Genomic DNA, 15,622 nt, shown 5'->3' with positions numbered 1-15,622 from the left:
GTCATACCAATAACATGTTTTATGGATTAGTAAAAATCATCCTGACTTCCATCTCAAAACTATACAGAACAAGATGATACTCAAAAGCAGGAACAGCAACTGGAGCATGAAAATTTAAATCAACAGACACCTAAAGGCACATTGTTGAAATGGTGTGGATTCAGGTAGCTGATTGAAAACATCCATACTTTTTCCATTTTGTGAGTGGATTAGGGTTGGAACTTTAATGCGCTCATTTGGATTAGCTAATCATATAGAGTTTAATGCAACTCACCACCAATGGTCAGAATCAGTGATGCAAAGCAGAATGGATCAAAACTTTCAAAGTTAATCAGTCAAGGCTAATGTAATAATAATAATAATTCAATTCAATACAAAAATATTTTATTTGTTGCAGAGGGAAATTAAATGTTGTAATTTATAGTGCACCATTTTCTTCAACGAGTTGTTGTAGATCCTGATGGTTGTGGGTAGGAAGGATCTAATGGTCACCAAGTGATTTTACTCTCTCAACAGGGCCTAAATGCACTAAATGAAGTTGTCAATAAGGACAACTGTCCCTACTGTAGACAATTGCTGCTATGTGATTAGCTGATTCTGAACAGGGGAATCTAATTAAGTAACCATTAAGTGTATTTATTGTTATTTTTAGTACAAGGGCCAATCCTACCGTTCCCAAAAGAAGAACTGATATAAGTCTCACTCAAAGTTTTTCCAGTAAATCTTAAGATATCATCCACATGGAAAAGTTCCAACCCTAAACTTACTGAGAAACCTTAAAAGACCAAACCACAAGGAAGCTTTAGAAGAGAATACAATAACTGAAGCTGTTTATCTCATAATTTATGAGGATATAAACAATTAGATAAAGAGAGGATCTGTCAATACAGACCCTGTAAGAAGGAATCCAGGAATTACATGAAGCGACTACCATCATTTCAACAGTGGAGAAAAGAAGCTCAGCAGTGGGAATTCATTAAGAAAGAAGCTTTTTTTTGAAGTAGCATTTCTGGCTTGGCAGAAACACTAAGAGTAAAACTGGTCATCTCGTTGGTCAGTGTCAGTGTCCTGTAATGACTGTTCTACTAAGTTGTCATAAACGAGGCATCACGTAATCATTATTGCCTTGTTATCTGATGAGTAATAGCTCCAAAGGGCAAAACTTCTCAAACTAAATCTCTGGAGTAATAGGAGCTAGTGTATAACTTCTACTTTCTCTGTTAATTAATTAATTAATTTATTTATTTTCATTTTGGTGAAACTACAGTTGCTCTGAAAGAGATAGCGCATTATTTGTGGCTGCATCAAACACTGAACAATGTCTCCTGTCCAGTATTGCACAGCTGGAGAATCTGGACATTTTTACAATCGTCCTTGTTGAAGACAATTAAATATTTCACCTAGTGTTCTCACCAGTTGTGTACTGGATGCACTGTTGATGACCTGGAAGATAGTGGAACAGCACATTACAGATAAGAGTAGCTGGACTTTTGGCATATGTGTTCTGTGGCAAGAAAATATAAAGATTTCACAAAAAGTTAGGGATATTTGCCTTTCAGGCAAAAGTTCAGGATGAAACTAAAATGCTTTGGGAACTTAATGTGACCTTCACACAGTAAAGGCTGAATGTGAAATATGTAATATTTCTTTAATGTTTTGTTTTTTTGTTTGTTTTAAAATGAGGTGTAAGAGTTTTATGTTATTGTAATCAAACAAACACAAAAACACAATGCAACATAGAATCAACAATCAAAACACAGCATTAAGTCAGGTTCCGTCAATAAATTTGTAATTGATTACATTTTAAATGCAAATGTAAACAAGTGGGTTTTTAGTTGAGATTTAAAGGAAGTCAGTGTTTCAGCTGTTTTACAATTTTCTGGAAGTTTGTTCCAGATTCGTGGTGCATAGATACCGACAATCGGCTGACAGCTGTAAGATGGTGTAGTGTGCACTGCGCATTACACTAAGGACATGAGGAAGGAAGGGTCAGCGGAGAGCACCGGAGTTGAACCTTTTTTCATTCAGTGTCATCAACAGAAAGAGAAAAAGGCCGGAAGAGACAATACACGCGATAATTAAAATGACGTCGATAGTTTTAATTTATTGTACGATTAATTGATTTATCCTTTATCGCAACAGGCCTATGTGTCAAATAATCTAATACATTTTATTTTGGACAAAGATCCTTAATAAATACAGAAAGCAGTTTTAAATGATGATTTGATTCACTAAGGGGGAAAAAAGTGCTATCCAAATCAACCTGAACCACTACAAAAAAATTCAGAATATTAAGCAAAATTGAGTTTTGGAGTGGCCTAGCCAAAGTTTGGACGTATATCCGATTTAGATGCAGTATGACTTTAACCACCCTATTCATACTTGAAAACCGTCCGGTGCGCCTGAAGTTGAAGATTGCTACAAAGGACAATGGACCAAAACTGGAGGTGATGTTCAAGACTCATTTCAAGTAGGTCATAAAGTTAAATATATAATCATCTTACAGTTTATTGTGTGAATCTCTTTTTAGTTGAACCCCACAAGTTCTGCCAGGCTTTCGTCTCCTCCTGCGCCTCATGGGACACAATCTTCAAGCTATAAGGTCAAAGGTTTGACAGACGTGAAAATTTTTAAGGTGTCTGGAGAGATTCCAGGCAGACAATTGACTGCAACACCTACCATCTTTTTTTTCTTTAAATTACTTTTTGTCAAAAAAAAAAATCCTTAGTTTCCAGAGGAGAACCTCTTTTTTTCTTTTTTCTTTTTTTTTTTTTAAAAAGAGGAACAATTTCACACTTTATGCCAGCTATGAGATGAAGCCTGCAGAGGAAAATGATTTCTGCCATGGCTGTTGCTGATGAGTTGATCTGACATTTTTGGCAAATCCACATTAATTCCCCATTGGGTTGTCCCACTCCCCCCCGAGTTTCAGACAGTTTTCTGCAAATCTAAAATAAGGGTCAGACGACAATGTATTCCCAAGCAAAAGTCATCAAAGGGAAGAATATGATAATAACCCGCTGAAGACAACACCGCACTGCGGTTTACTGATGCCAATCATTACAGTAAATGCCAGTCTGACAAAAAAAAAAATGAAGAAAAAAAAACCCAAATGATTATCTCGCTGCGCTTCCCATTTAACAAGCTTCATTTACATTAAACAGGCAAAAAACAGTAACCCAGGGATGTGAAACCGTAGCCTTGACTGGTGTTTTAAAACAAACAACTTATTCTTGTGACTTAATTATTTATATGTGTTTAAAAGTGAAGATTATTTATTTCCGTGTCAGTGGAGAGAATGTCAAGTATTTAGTTTTATTTTTGGAGTTTTGTTTTTTGAAACAGTCTACAGCGCAGATAAAAATGTTTAACACGAAACCAAAGACGTGTCCACTGCTGAATCTTTCAAGCATGCAAATTATCACTCAAGGTCTAAATCTGAGACTATTATCATATCAGACCAGCAACAAGACAACTGACACATTTGCATCTCATCTCTGATGTGACTCCTCGAAGGTCAACACAGAGGCGAGCGACTTTGATCTGAGCTGCGTGTGACGTCGGACACCCCTCTGCTATTAAAGCCTCTTAACGCTTCAAGAAACAACAAAAAGAGGCGCTGGCGAGGAAAATCTTTACATTTTTAATATTAATCTTTTATGAATTGGACACACAGTTGGACGTAGAACTTGAAGCACAGAGGCATGTCTCATGAGGGTCTCAGTTTACTGATTCATGTTTGTTGATAACAGAATGTTATTTTTACTTCTACTGGTTCTGCTCGTTTCCATTCAGGTACAGAAAATTATATTGGGTGTTGTGCATATCCTGCAGTTACTTTAGCTGGATCCCAGAGCTATAAATAATTACTGTCTTGTATATTCAAATGTGTTGCATCAAAACTATGCCACCCTGCTGCCCCCTGTGAGCCAAAGCTGGAAAAACAGAAAAAGTGGAAATATTTGAGTGACATCATTACTCCATATATTTGTAATGTTTCTGTTTATGTATGGATGTTAAAGCTTCGGAGTCATGCATTGTTTGCAAGCAGACAAAGCAGCTGAAAAGAGTAACACTGATTTTTAATTTTGACTGCCATCTTGTGAGCACTGGCCAGTTGTGGCACGACTTTGACTGATTAGGTAGTAACAGGAGATACCAAACTACTTCAAAATTAATTGTTTGGCAGCATTTTGGGTTTTCACTAGAAATGATAAAAGACAAAAGAGGGTAATAGATTGTTGCTCAAACAATGTGTGAGCACTGCCAGTTTAGACATTTCAAAAAGCATTATAATAGGAAGCACAGACTGAATGTCTAGACTACAAGGAGCTACATGAATACAGTGTCAATAGCAACTGGGAAACAGTAAATGTGCTGCAAACTATTCATAGCTAAAACACTGTCCTAAGGTCTAACAAGATCAATAAAAACAAAAAAATAAGTCTAATAAGTTTGTTTAATTTGTTGTAGATAAAATTGTTGAGTTTGTGGCAAAAATCAACAAAAATACAGAATAATGGCCTTCTTGCAGTATAAATGTGACATTTGAAAGTTTCTTAAATGTAAAATTGTGTCCTGCCTCTTTCTCATGAATTGAATATTATGTCTCATCTTGTGAGTTTTGTTTCATTGTAGGCATGTCTTATTCACTATGACAGCTTATTATTATGGCTTTATCCTTAGATTTATCTTTCATCTAACCACAATAACTCCTTCTTGTCGACGTTGGAGGTGTCCGTTTGTGAGGTAGTGTAAAACAAGCTTCAAGGAAGGATGGGGGTAGACAACATCAGCAGAAATTGTCAGTTTCTTCTCGGTGGTTTTCATTCAGTGACATATTTATTTCTGACAATGTCGTTGAAATGGAAAAGGAAGCCTACTTGTACTTTTACAATCTGCCCTTGGTTGCCAAAATCTCACTGATTTTATACAGACCTGAAAGAACCCAATCAGACTATACCATTAGAAAATAACTGAAACCAATCAATACAATCTAAACAAAGATTTTCAATCTAATTTACAAACTCATTTACACACACTTAGACACACACTTCATACAGTGCAGGACAAAAGGATACTTTAAAGAGAAATAATAGAAACCTCTTCATTTGGTTGTAGCCAATGATGCAATAAGTGACATCACAAACCCATACAAACAGGAAGTGCTGGACCTGCCCCTCCCATGCACCTGTTCTGGATGTGGGAACTGAACAGTGACCAACAGTGGTGAGTATAAATAAAGAAACATTAATCATTTAATGGAAATGTATCTTTTAACAGAAAGAAAATTTAAGTGCACTGATGATTCGGATGTCTTTGTTTTAAAAACATATGTCTGTGTGTAGACTGTAACATAATGCTAGCTGCTACCACAAACAAACTCTGGAAATGATGTGAGGCAATGTCACAACAGCAATGTTTAAGATAAGGCATTATGATTAACTAAAATAAAATGGAATAAATTATATGTTCAATTGGGAAAAGCAGTAAATAAATACCACTCTACCACTTTGTCACAAACATCCATGGCTTTTGGAAAACTGCAATGAGGAAATCTGTTTTTGTTTGTTTGTTTGTTTGTCAAACATTAAACAATCCTCCTCCTGCTGTAAGGGTTTTCTACACCCCTATTGCTAACCTGTAAAGATTATTGGTGTCTTCTAATCCCATTTTCTCTCTAATGTTCTCAAACAAACCACTGAGGCCTACTTAGAACAGTTGGACACCCTACACTTTTCAGGTTTGTTAAAATCTTAGACAACCACACATTAGTTTCATTATACTCACGGCAGTGCCGTGCACTGTTTTTATCTGCCACAAAAAATACAACAGTCAAGGACAAGGCGCTATACTGTAACATGGAGCCATTTTCTGAGGTGTGCATGGCTGAGAAAAGAAATGGCTGTAACCAGTGAAGACAATTTCCTCCTTAGTAGTTCATCCACACATCCAGAGAACATTCATTAGATTCATGTGAGAGGGATGCATAATCACAACTCTTGCATATCCTAGAGATATTTTCTTTGTGACCATGCATGCTTTTGAACGCAGAAAAGGCAATTCTCCATGATAACTCTTTGAATCAACCATAATTCATGTTGGAAAAATTAGATGGGCTAAATTTAAGCTGCCAGACCATGAAGAGCTGCTCGCTTTTTGCCTCTACCTCAGAGGTATGCCTTTTTGCGTGCCCTTCATTTAATCTTATTCGGTTTCCAGTTAATTTTATTTGTTTGATGGACTTTTTAGCACCCTTCTAGCACCCTCGTGTGCATTCATGCTCTGTTGACACTGAAATAAAGCATTAGAAATAAGAGAACTATTCATGCAGAATAAGAATGTTTCACAGTGTTGGAAGTTAATCAGACCTCAGACACTACAGATACTCTCAACTGTATTTCAATTTGTAAACAAAATGCTTTTTCAAACAAAGTTTTTGATTTTCCTCTTAAATTATGCCTTTGATGAAAGGCTTCCAAAGATGCTGCATGCTTCACCCACCATTTGACTTGAGATCAAGGTTTATGTTGCTGATTCCATCCTTTAGAGCAGTGGTGGGCACTCCTGGTCCTCGAGGGCCGGTGTCCCACAACTCTTAGATGTCTCCCTGGTCCAACACACTTGAATCCAACAGCTGAATCACCTCCCATGTGCAGGAGGTAATGAACTCTGGAGAGTTCTGCTAATGACCTCATTATTTGACTCAGGTATGTTGAAGTAGAGACACATCTAAAAGTTGCAGGAGACCGGCCCTCGAGGACCAGGAGTTTCCACCCGTGCTTTAGAGAGAAACCTCAGCCTCAGATCAAATAGTTATTTAAGGCTCGCCCACAAATGCTTAAGAAAATTAGGTCAGTTTTTGTTTGTTTTTTTTTAAGCCAGGTTATCTGCACTTGGTTTTTAAAGACATTTTCATGCATTTAATATCTTCTGAGAATTCTTTTTGGAGAATCTAAAATTATTTTAGCCTTTTTATATCACATTTTGAAAGGGGGTACCTTAGTTTTGGATAATCCATAGTTGTCCTACATTTTAAACAGCAACTTTGGTCTTGCTAGTTATTAACTTGGGGTGAATTTCAGTGTAACTGAGATCTATGACTTGAGAACAAACAGACCCTCAATTAACCAGTGCTTTGCAGTGTGGCAGCACAAAGGGATGCATGATGGTCCTGTGTTTATATCTCAGCTTCATCTATTCTTTGTGGTGTTTGTTTGCATGTTCATGTGCCAAAGCAGGTTTTCCTTGGAGACTTCTATTTCCTGATACACCCCTAATATATCCTTGGCAGGCTAATTTGCCCATTCCAGCATCAGTCTGGAAGTGTCAAACAAGCTTTTTTTCAAGTTTGGGCAGGAGAGAGTAACAAGAACCTGACACAATTTGCTTTCTTCAGACACAGACTGCGTATTTAGGTTCTGGGGCAGAGCACGTATGTATCTCATAAAATGTTTCCAGTTGCTGATTTCTTTTTTTCAGCCACACTCGATGACAAAAAGATGTTCAGTTGAATTGTCTTGCTCTGGCTGCTTAGGCAAACATCATGGATCATCCTGGTTACCTTATATCAGGGGTCTCAAACTCCAGTCCTCAAGGGCCGCAGTCCTGCAATTTTTAGATGTGCCTCTACTGCACCACACCTGAATATAATAATAAAGGCTTTGGAGAACTGGTCTACACAAGGTGGAGGTAATTAAGCCATTTCATTCCAGTGTTTGTACCTATGGCACATCTAAAAACTGCAGGACTGCGGCCCTCAAGGACTGGAGTTTGAGACCCCTGCCTTATATCGTCAGTGCTGTTGAAAGGCAGATTTGCACATCAGCAGGTGGAGGAAATGAGATATTCCCCCTGCTGCATTGTGTTGACTTTGTTAAATTAATGGCATGACAGGCAATATCTTCTATTTCAGGCAGCGGACTGGACAAGTTGTGGCAAATATGTTAACAAGGGAGGGAAAAGAACAAAAAGGGGGCAGAAAAACCAGGGAATAACAATGACTGTGACCGAAGTAATCATAAAGCTACTGCCTCTATTTTAATACTTAGAATAATGACCAGAAAGAAATCTAAAACAAAAAAAGACACGAAGAACCAATTGCATGTGCAACACCAAGATTCATGAACAACAGATGTTATTATTATTATTAAAGAGAATAGTTTTATGCTCCTTCTGTGTGCATGAAATTGTGCGATTGCATCTACCTCCATGTATATGCAATGTTGGTGTGTGTGTACGTTTATGTGTGTGAAGGTGTGTGCATGCAAGTGTGTATGTAGACAGAAGATAAATCTGATATCTGTGTGAAGTTTAAAGGAGAGAACTTTGTGGAGACCACGACCACCAACAAGCCAGACAGTTTCCTCTCAAGTTGATATGGTCGTGGTCAGATTCTGACCAGGGTCAGCGGGTCATGAGACATGGTACCGACCAGGGCACAGGATCACGACAAGACCCATCAGTCCATAGAGACCGGTCTCAAGATTCAAACACTTTTCGCCTTACCACAGTAAACTGAGCAGAGATCCTCCCTATAGCCCAACATAGCAAAAGGGAGGGTGTTTGAAATTTGCTTGGATTTTTTTTAATGTAATATGAAAGTTTATTTGCCCAGTGAGGGATAAATTAACAATTCTATTTTCAAGGACTTGATATGATGCATTTATTATATTGACACAATTGAAAGAACTACCAGTTTTCTTTTAAATGGGGTGACGACATGGCTAGTAAAAGGCCAAGTGGTCAGAATGTGTGACGATCATAGTACTTGCATCAAATTATCATTTGTATTCAAGCCCAAAGAGCGCCATCTATTTAATTCAAAACAACAATTATTGCAACAGAATCACATGAACTTTAAGCACATTAAACTTAATTTAAATTCCCATAATTGTGTGTGTGTCTATATATATATATATATATATATATATATATATATACACAAGACTGCATTTTTTTCTCTCTTGATTAATCTTACTCTAATAAACAACAGACTTATTGTCATGCAAAATGTTTTTATAACTCAGTCAGAACAACTGGTGCATACGTGCTTCATAACATTATGAATCACAATGACCTTTCTATGTTTTACTAGAAGTCCATGTCTCAATTTCCTACACTGCAGTGCTCCACTGAATAAGCACTGTGCAAATTTGTTGTCATTTTAAAAAAATCGAAATGTCTGGACAATTTTCTGAACAGTCCCTATTGTGACATGGTCAGGGAATTTAATTATTCAAGCATTCTGGTTTTGTACATGAAGAAGATGAAGTATTATTAGCCATTAAATGTTATTTTTACTTCATGACCAAGGTCTGAACACATTCAGGGCTCTTTGTGTTTTCAACTAAAAGTGCTTTAAGATAATTCCACTTATATAAAAATATTTAATTAATGATTCATGGTAAATGACCTGAACTTGAGGATCCAAAGTGCTTCATGCTAAATTTAGTAATTCCCCCATTCACACCCATTCTTTTTCCAAAACAACTTCACTTTTAAGATATTTCATATTATTCAAATACTAAAAAAGGTCAAAACTGCTTCATGCTTAACAAATGTATCTGAGTCTTCCCTTAGATTTCATCTTTTTAATACAAATAAGAGATCAGAGATGTGTACAGTGGAGTAAGGCTGCCACCCCGTGGTTATAAAGTGTAAGTACATTTTTTTAAAACCTAAGAAAAATCCATTTGAACGCAATTATTCTATGTAATGTGTTTCTTCTGGTGAACTGAGTTGCTAAAATACATAATTTTTCTATAATGTTCAAATCTTTTGATTGGATCCATGAATATTACCAAATAAAATCAAGAGGCTTGCAAAAAAATTCATCTGAGCATGTGATGATTGTCAGCTTGAAAATATTTATACAAGTAAAGCCTAAATAAGATGTTAAGAAAATAAAAACAACAACAAACAAACTGATGGAACAAATTGAGTTACTTGGATGTGAATGTTTTCTATGCTTTGGTTACTATTTAATACATTTTAGATTATTAAGGTGTCTAAAATGTTTTGAAGTGACTGTTCAGTTTTTGATTTTCGTAATAAGCTCAGTACATGTTTGTAATACATTTGAGTTACAGCGTCAGCCATGTTTACTGTCTTCTGAGCATCCTCAGAAGATATCACACTAACAATTTTTCCGATTAAAAAAAAAAAACCTTTTTAAACAGTTATTTCACATTTCAGATGAAATTGCTCGTAACTTAAGGCTGAAAAATCTAACATTCTCTTTTGGAGACACATTAAAAACCCATATAATTCAGCTTTTCATTTCTTCCACTATGATCTAAGGTTCCAGTACTGTAAGTGAAGCATTTATTTATCACTGCTAAGTATGGTGAAACAAACTTCCTGTGAAAACTAAAATTTAACTCATTTAGATGTTTATTTCTCATCCCTTTTAAATTAAATAAAGCACAATGAATCCAGAGTAATCCCATATTAAAACAACTGACAATTTTAGAGCAAATTGTTTCTTTGGAAATTAAGTCCCAAACATGACTGTACCTTCAACCTTTTTCTCCATGATATGGACTCAGATTAAGCGTTTATCATTTTTCAGCATTAATCAGCAGTGGTTACCTTAGAAAAGCGACGTTGTAGATGTAGTTAAATAAAGTAAATTTGTTACTTTGCCGAAACATTCACAGCCTGGCTGATGTCTTGTTTACAGCCCACTTTCTGAGTTGGGCTTTGTGTAAATTTGCGCACAGAAAAAGTCACCGGAGAAGCAAAAGTAGCAACTGTTAGGTTACCGAGAGCGATTAAACATTTGAAAAGAGATGCTGACTTGTTTTTTTTTTTCCCCCTCAGTATAACAGATCAATATTGAAGACTTTTATTCTTCTAGTGAATAGACCAAACACTCAAAGAGAAAGGTGTGGCACAGTCTGGTCTTATCTCATCACATCAGTCTGCTAAGTCACTCTTCCATAAAACTGTCTCCAGCGATGTGAGATGCCGACATCACATCACACCCTCATTTTCCTGGAACAGCAACTTACAGCTGAACAAGCATGTATTGCGATGCCCGAACACAGCTGGTGTGTCAGACACCAAAATAGATCTCAAAATTATGAAACCTGTAAGTTCACTTTCAGAACAGCAAATACCTGGCATTAACGGAGCCAAGTTTCCAACTTAGGAGGTTTTCAGTCATATGCTCGATATTTTTGGTTCATGTAACTAAATGCCCTTTATCCGTCTTATATATCCCTTTGCAAAAGTGTTCATAATGGTCACATCCCAATGTCTTTGGTCAGAATTTAATGTAACACACACAAAGTAGGGTAGAATTATTGAGTGGAAGGAAAATCCTTTTCAATTGTTGTTACAAATAAGAATCAGTTAAATGTGGCGTGTATTCAGCTTGTATGAGCAAATAGTTAGAGAACCACCTTTGCTGCAGTCTTTGATTTGCAGCTTTACAAATAGTGACAGTTTGAACAAATACGTAAAAAAAATAAATAAAAAATTGAAATAGAAGTTAAATTTTGTAGTTTTAATAGTGTGATTACATTGCAAACAGGGGCTGCACAGTGGCGCAGTTGGTAGAGCTGTTGCCTTGCAGCAAGAAGGTCCTGGGATCGATTCCCTGCCCGGGGTCTTTCTGCATGGAGTTTGCATGTTCTCCCTGTGCATGCGTGGGTTCTCTCCGGGTTCTCCGGCTTCCTCCCACAGTCCAAAAACATGACTGTCAGGTTAATTGGGCTCTCTAAATTCTCCCTAGGTGTGAGTGTGTGTGCGCATGGTTGTATGTCTTTGTGTTGCCCTGCGACAGACTGGCGACCTGTCCAGGGTGACCCCGCCTCTCGCCCGGAACGCAGCTGGAGATAGGCACCAGCAACCCTCCCGACCCCATTAGGGAAGAAGGGTGTAAGAAAATGGATGGATGGACATTGCAAACAGGTACACTCCATTTGGTAATTCGGTAGCTTTTACTTGGTGATAATAAATTATAAGGGATGCACATTGTTCCAAACAGTGTATCATTTGCCTTCACAAGTGTGTTCTACTTTTTTCTTTAATAAAGGCCCAGCAAAATATTTTTTTATATTGCAAAGCAAAAAAAGTTGAAGGGGTGAACCCTTTAGCCAGGCAGACTATTCAGTGTGTTTTATTTTTGCATCCTATTCCCATCACTGATGAATATTGTATACTTTAGAAAATGTTGAAATAGATTATGTTTTTGTTGGACTCTATCTGAAATGTCTGTTCGGACTAGACATGACAAAAGTTTGACAGCAGCAAATGCAAAGTTGCACCCCCATATCTTGGCAGAGTCTCCCTCTGGGGTCCAAAGCCTTCCCAAGCTGAACGGATCAAACCAAGCGGCCTCCCTCTCAGGTCCCCGACTGGATAACAGGCACCAGCAAAGAAAAAAAAAAAAAAAAAAGAATGACAGCAAGTTTAATTTTATGTAATTTTTTTAGTTTGTGCACAGATCGTTTTATAGATTTGTTTGCTATCTCAACCTTCAACTTGGTAAAAGACTAATGGCGTCAGTCCAAAAAAAAATAAAAGAAGAAAAAAAGAACCCCTCTCAATTGTGGACCACGTCTCTAAAAATAGCCCGCTCACCACAGTCCTCCTCGACGTGATCCCCGCTTGTGTCTCCGGTCCGGTTCTGAGCGAACTGCCACGCTGAGCCATCCGGCGAACACTTCGACTCCGGTCCCAAGCAGCTCCCGTTGAGGCGGCCTGCCACATCCTACAAGAGCTCTGCCTCTTTTAATCAATACAGAATGAATGGAGCATAAAATAACACTTTGAAAACAAACAGCACTTTCAGCAACTGTAACCCAGACAATGTTTTGGGTCTGCTGCTGCTGCTGCCTCAAAGAATTATATTCCCATTTCAAAAGAACAAGTGTACAATAAAAATGCTTTGTGCCTCCGAAGCTGCCACCTACTGTTTTATTGACGTGCCTTGTCAATGTGTGCCCCTGCTTTGCTTCTACAGTTTCAATTATTGAGCTTCCAAAGAGAAATATTATGAGCAAAGTTCAATAGGCTGGAATGATCTATGGTTTCTTCCCAAACAAAATAGCTAACGTCTAAAATTGGCAATTCTTTTTTTTTTTCTGTTTTTTTCCCCCCTCCAAACTTGTCAACCTCACAGTTGTATTACTGTTTCTGCTACATGCCAGGTTATTTGGAAGTGAAGCCATTCTTGCTGTTTTGATACACTGCTGATCTGGGAGCACCAGAGGCAGCTGAAGGCAAATTCTTTCACACATCGATGCAGATGTTGGGAAGTTAAAGTTAGGAGAGGGCACCCCTGTGGTGCCATTCCTCTGCAGCGAGAGAAGAAGCAGCAGCCAGAGGTATTGATTCACCTTGCAGCCTTGATCCTGCTGTCACAGACAGTATATCACTTCATTTAATCCACTGTTAAATAGGCCGTAATTAGAAATCCGTCCAGCAGATATGTTTTATTTAAAGAGTAGTTTGTGGCTCAGTCGGAACGGTGCCCCACGCGCTGGACTGCATCAACTTCTACTTTTCAGGAAGGACTTTAATCTGAATGCTGTCGACAGTGCCTGCAAATAGAAAGCAAATGATGCAAATAAACACTCTCTTGGGGGATTAGCAAGCAGGCTATTTGGAAAATATTTACAGTAGGTCTGCTAATTGTGGGTAATGTTTATTGGTCCCTGGACTGTCATTTGACTGACAGATATTTGCCACAGCAAATATTTCTTTTGCCGAACAGATGGAAAAATCTACAAAGAACGAAACGGAAAACAATGAGACACATGGGTAACAATGGAAATCCTCCATGAGAAAAGTTGGAAGACCTAAAGTCTGGAATTGTAGCTGCTGAAAAACTTTGTGTCTGTACCTGAAGCCTTTAGAAAAAGGGCTGTTAGTATTATTATTTGCCAATTTAATTGGTAGCAGAACCACAATTTTTAAAACGTCCACAGAAAATATCCAAATTAAAATATTGTGTTGTTCTTTCAAATGCAAATGATTCCAGTGATGATAAACTATGATTTTAGGAAAAATAAGAAAACTTGAATTGTCTGAACAAGCTGATCCAAGTTTCCACGATGCTCTGAAATACCAATAAGCATGATTTTAGTGTTAATTATTTCTGTGTACAAAATACCAGTATGGCAGTTGGTATAATGTGTAGTTTCATGTATAGAGATGTGCTTTGCTTGATGTAACATTCAGTTCTTCTCGACAAGCGATAATGAATTGAACTAACTAGAAATAAATTAATTTAATTTGGCGAGTAGTTCTCCATTTTGCTCAAATTAGAAGAAAAACTAGCATACGGAAAACTTTTAAATCTAGTTTGATGTGGCCCAAAGCATTTTTTTGCTTTGGGCAAATTTTTATATATTTAAGCATACTTGCATTTGGACTGCAAGTATACTTGGAGATGGAATATTAGCGTCCTTAAAGCTGGATGTATATTTTAACCACTAGGCGAATTAAATCTGAATGGAGAGGGCTATGAGCAAAGGAAATGTAATTGTGACAAAGTAAAACACTCCGCTCATTCCCTCTCTTTCGTAAAGTACATATTTGGGGAGGACTATATAGACTAAAAGTACATACATTAATTCCTAATGAGAATCTACAGCAGCATTCCTAACTTAAAGCTTAAAGGTTTGGTGTGCTGGCTGTTTTGGATGTTTCCACATTTGATTAAAAAAGAATGGCTCATCAAAAGCGCTCTACAAAACCTGATGACCTGCTGATGACCACATATACTTGAGAAGGAAAACATCTAAAACTTACAAAACACCAGCCTAAAAGGATTATATTCAGACCCATATGATCAAATTTAAAGTGGGATCATGAACAAAGAACAAAGAACAGGCCTGACTGCCTTATAGGAAAGAATCGTGAAGTGAAAGGAATTTGGAGAAACAGAAAAACTCGGGGGAACAATCCCAAAACAAAGCATAACGCGCATCAAGTAAACAGAAATACAAAAAAGCTACAAACTGATAAACCGCAAGGGAAAATGAGAACTCAAATAAAACTGATCTCAACATCTGACAAATCAGGACATGCAATTAAGCTAAAGTGAATGAATGAATAAATAAAATGAAATTGGCAGGGATAAACCTTTGCTTTAGTGTTTACACATCTGAGATCTATCACACAGAGAGCACAGGAAGTCAAACAATATACAGCTTTCAAAGAATTTATTTGAAGGTGTATGAAACTTTAAGTTTTGTGGCTTTGTTCATAAGAAAGTGAAACTAAGCAAATTGTAACATCGGACATTACCAGCTTACTTTGTTGATCCACACTAATGATTTATGATTTTCATATCTTGTTAGTTTCATTGAAATTCATAATCTTATCTTGTATTTTCACATATTTAATTCAACGTCATCACCACTTCTGGGCTTACAGCACGTTTTACAACTTTATGTCTGGACAAAGATATGTTTTGGACAGAGGGAATAACATTTGTTTATACCACCATAGTAGTAAAGAAAGTCAAGTGGTTTCTATGTTTTAAAGCACGTAAAAATGTTGAATTATTTTAATTGCATTTGAAAACTGCAGCTAAAAATAATTGTTTTACAAAATTTTCTGACCTCCCTGTATGATAGAATATCTAATAATAATAATAATAATA

Source organism: Gambusia affinis, linkage group LG10 (assembly GCF_019740435.1).
Source record: "Gambusia affinis linkage group LG10, SWU_Gaff_1.0, whole genome shotgun sequence".
NCBI lineage: Eukaryota > Metazoa > Chordata > Actinopteri > Cyprinodontiformes > Poeciliidae > Gambusia > Gambusia affinis.
The sequence above is the reverse complement of the archived record's forward strand: the minus strand, read 5'-3'. Positions refer to the sequence as shown.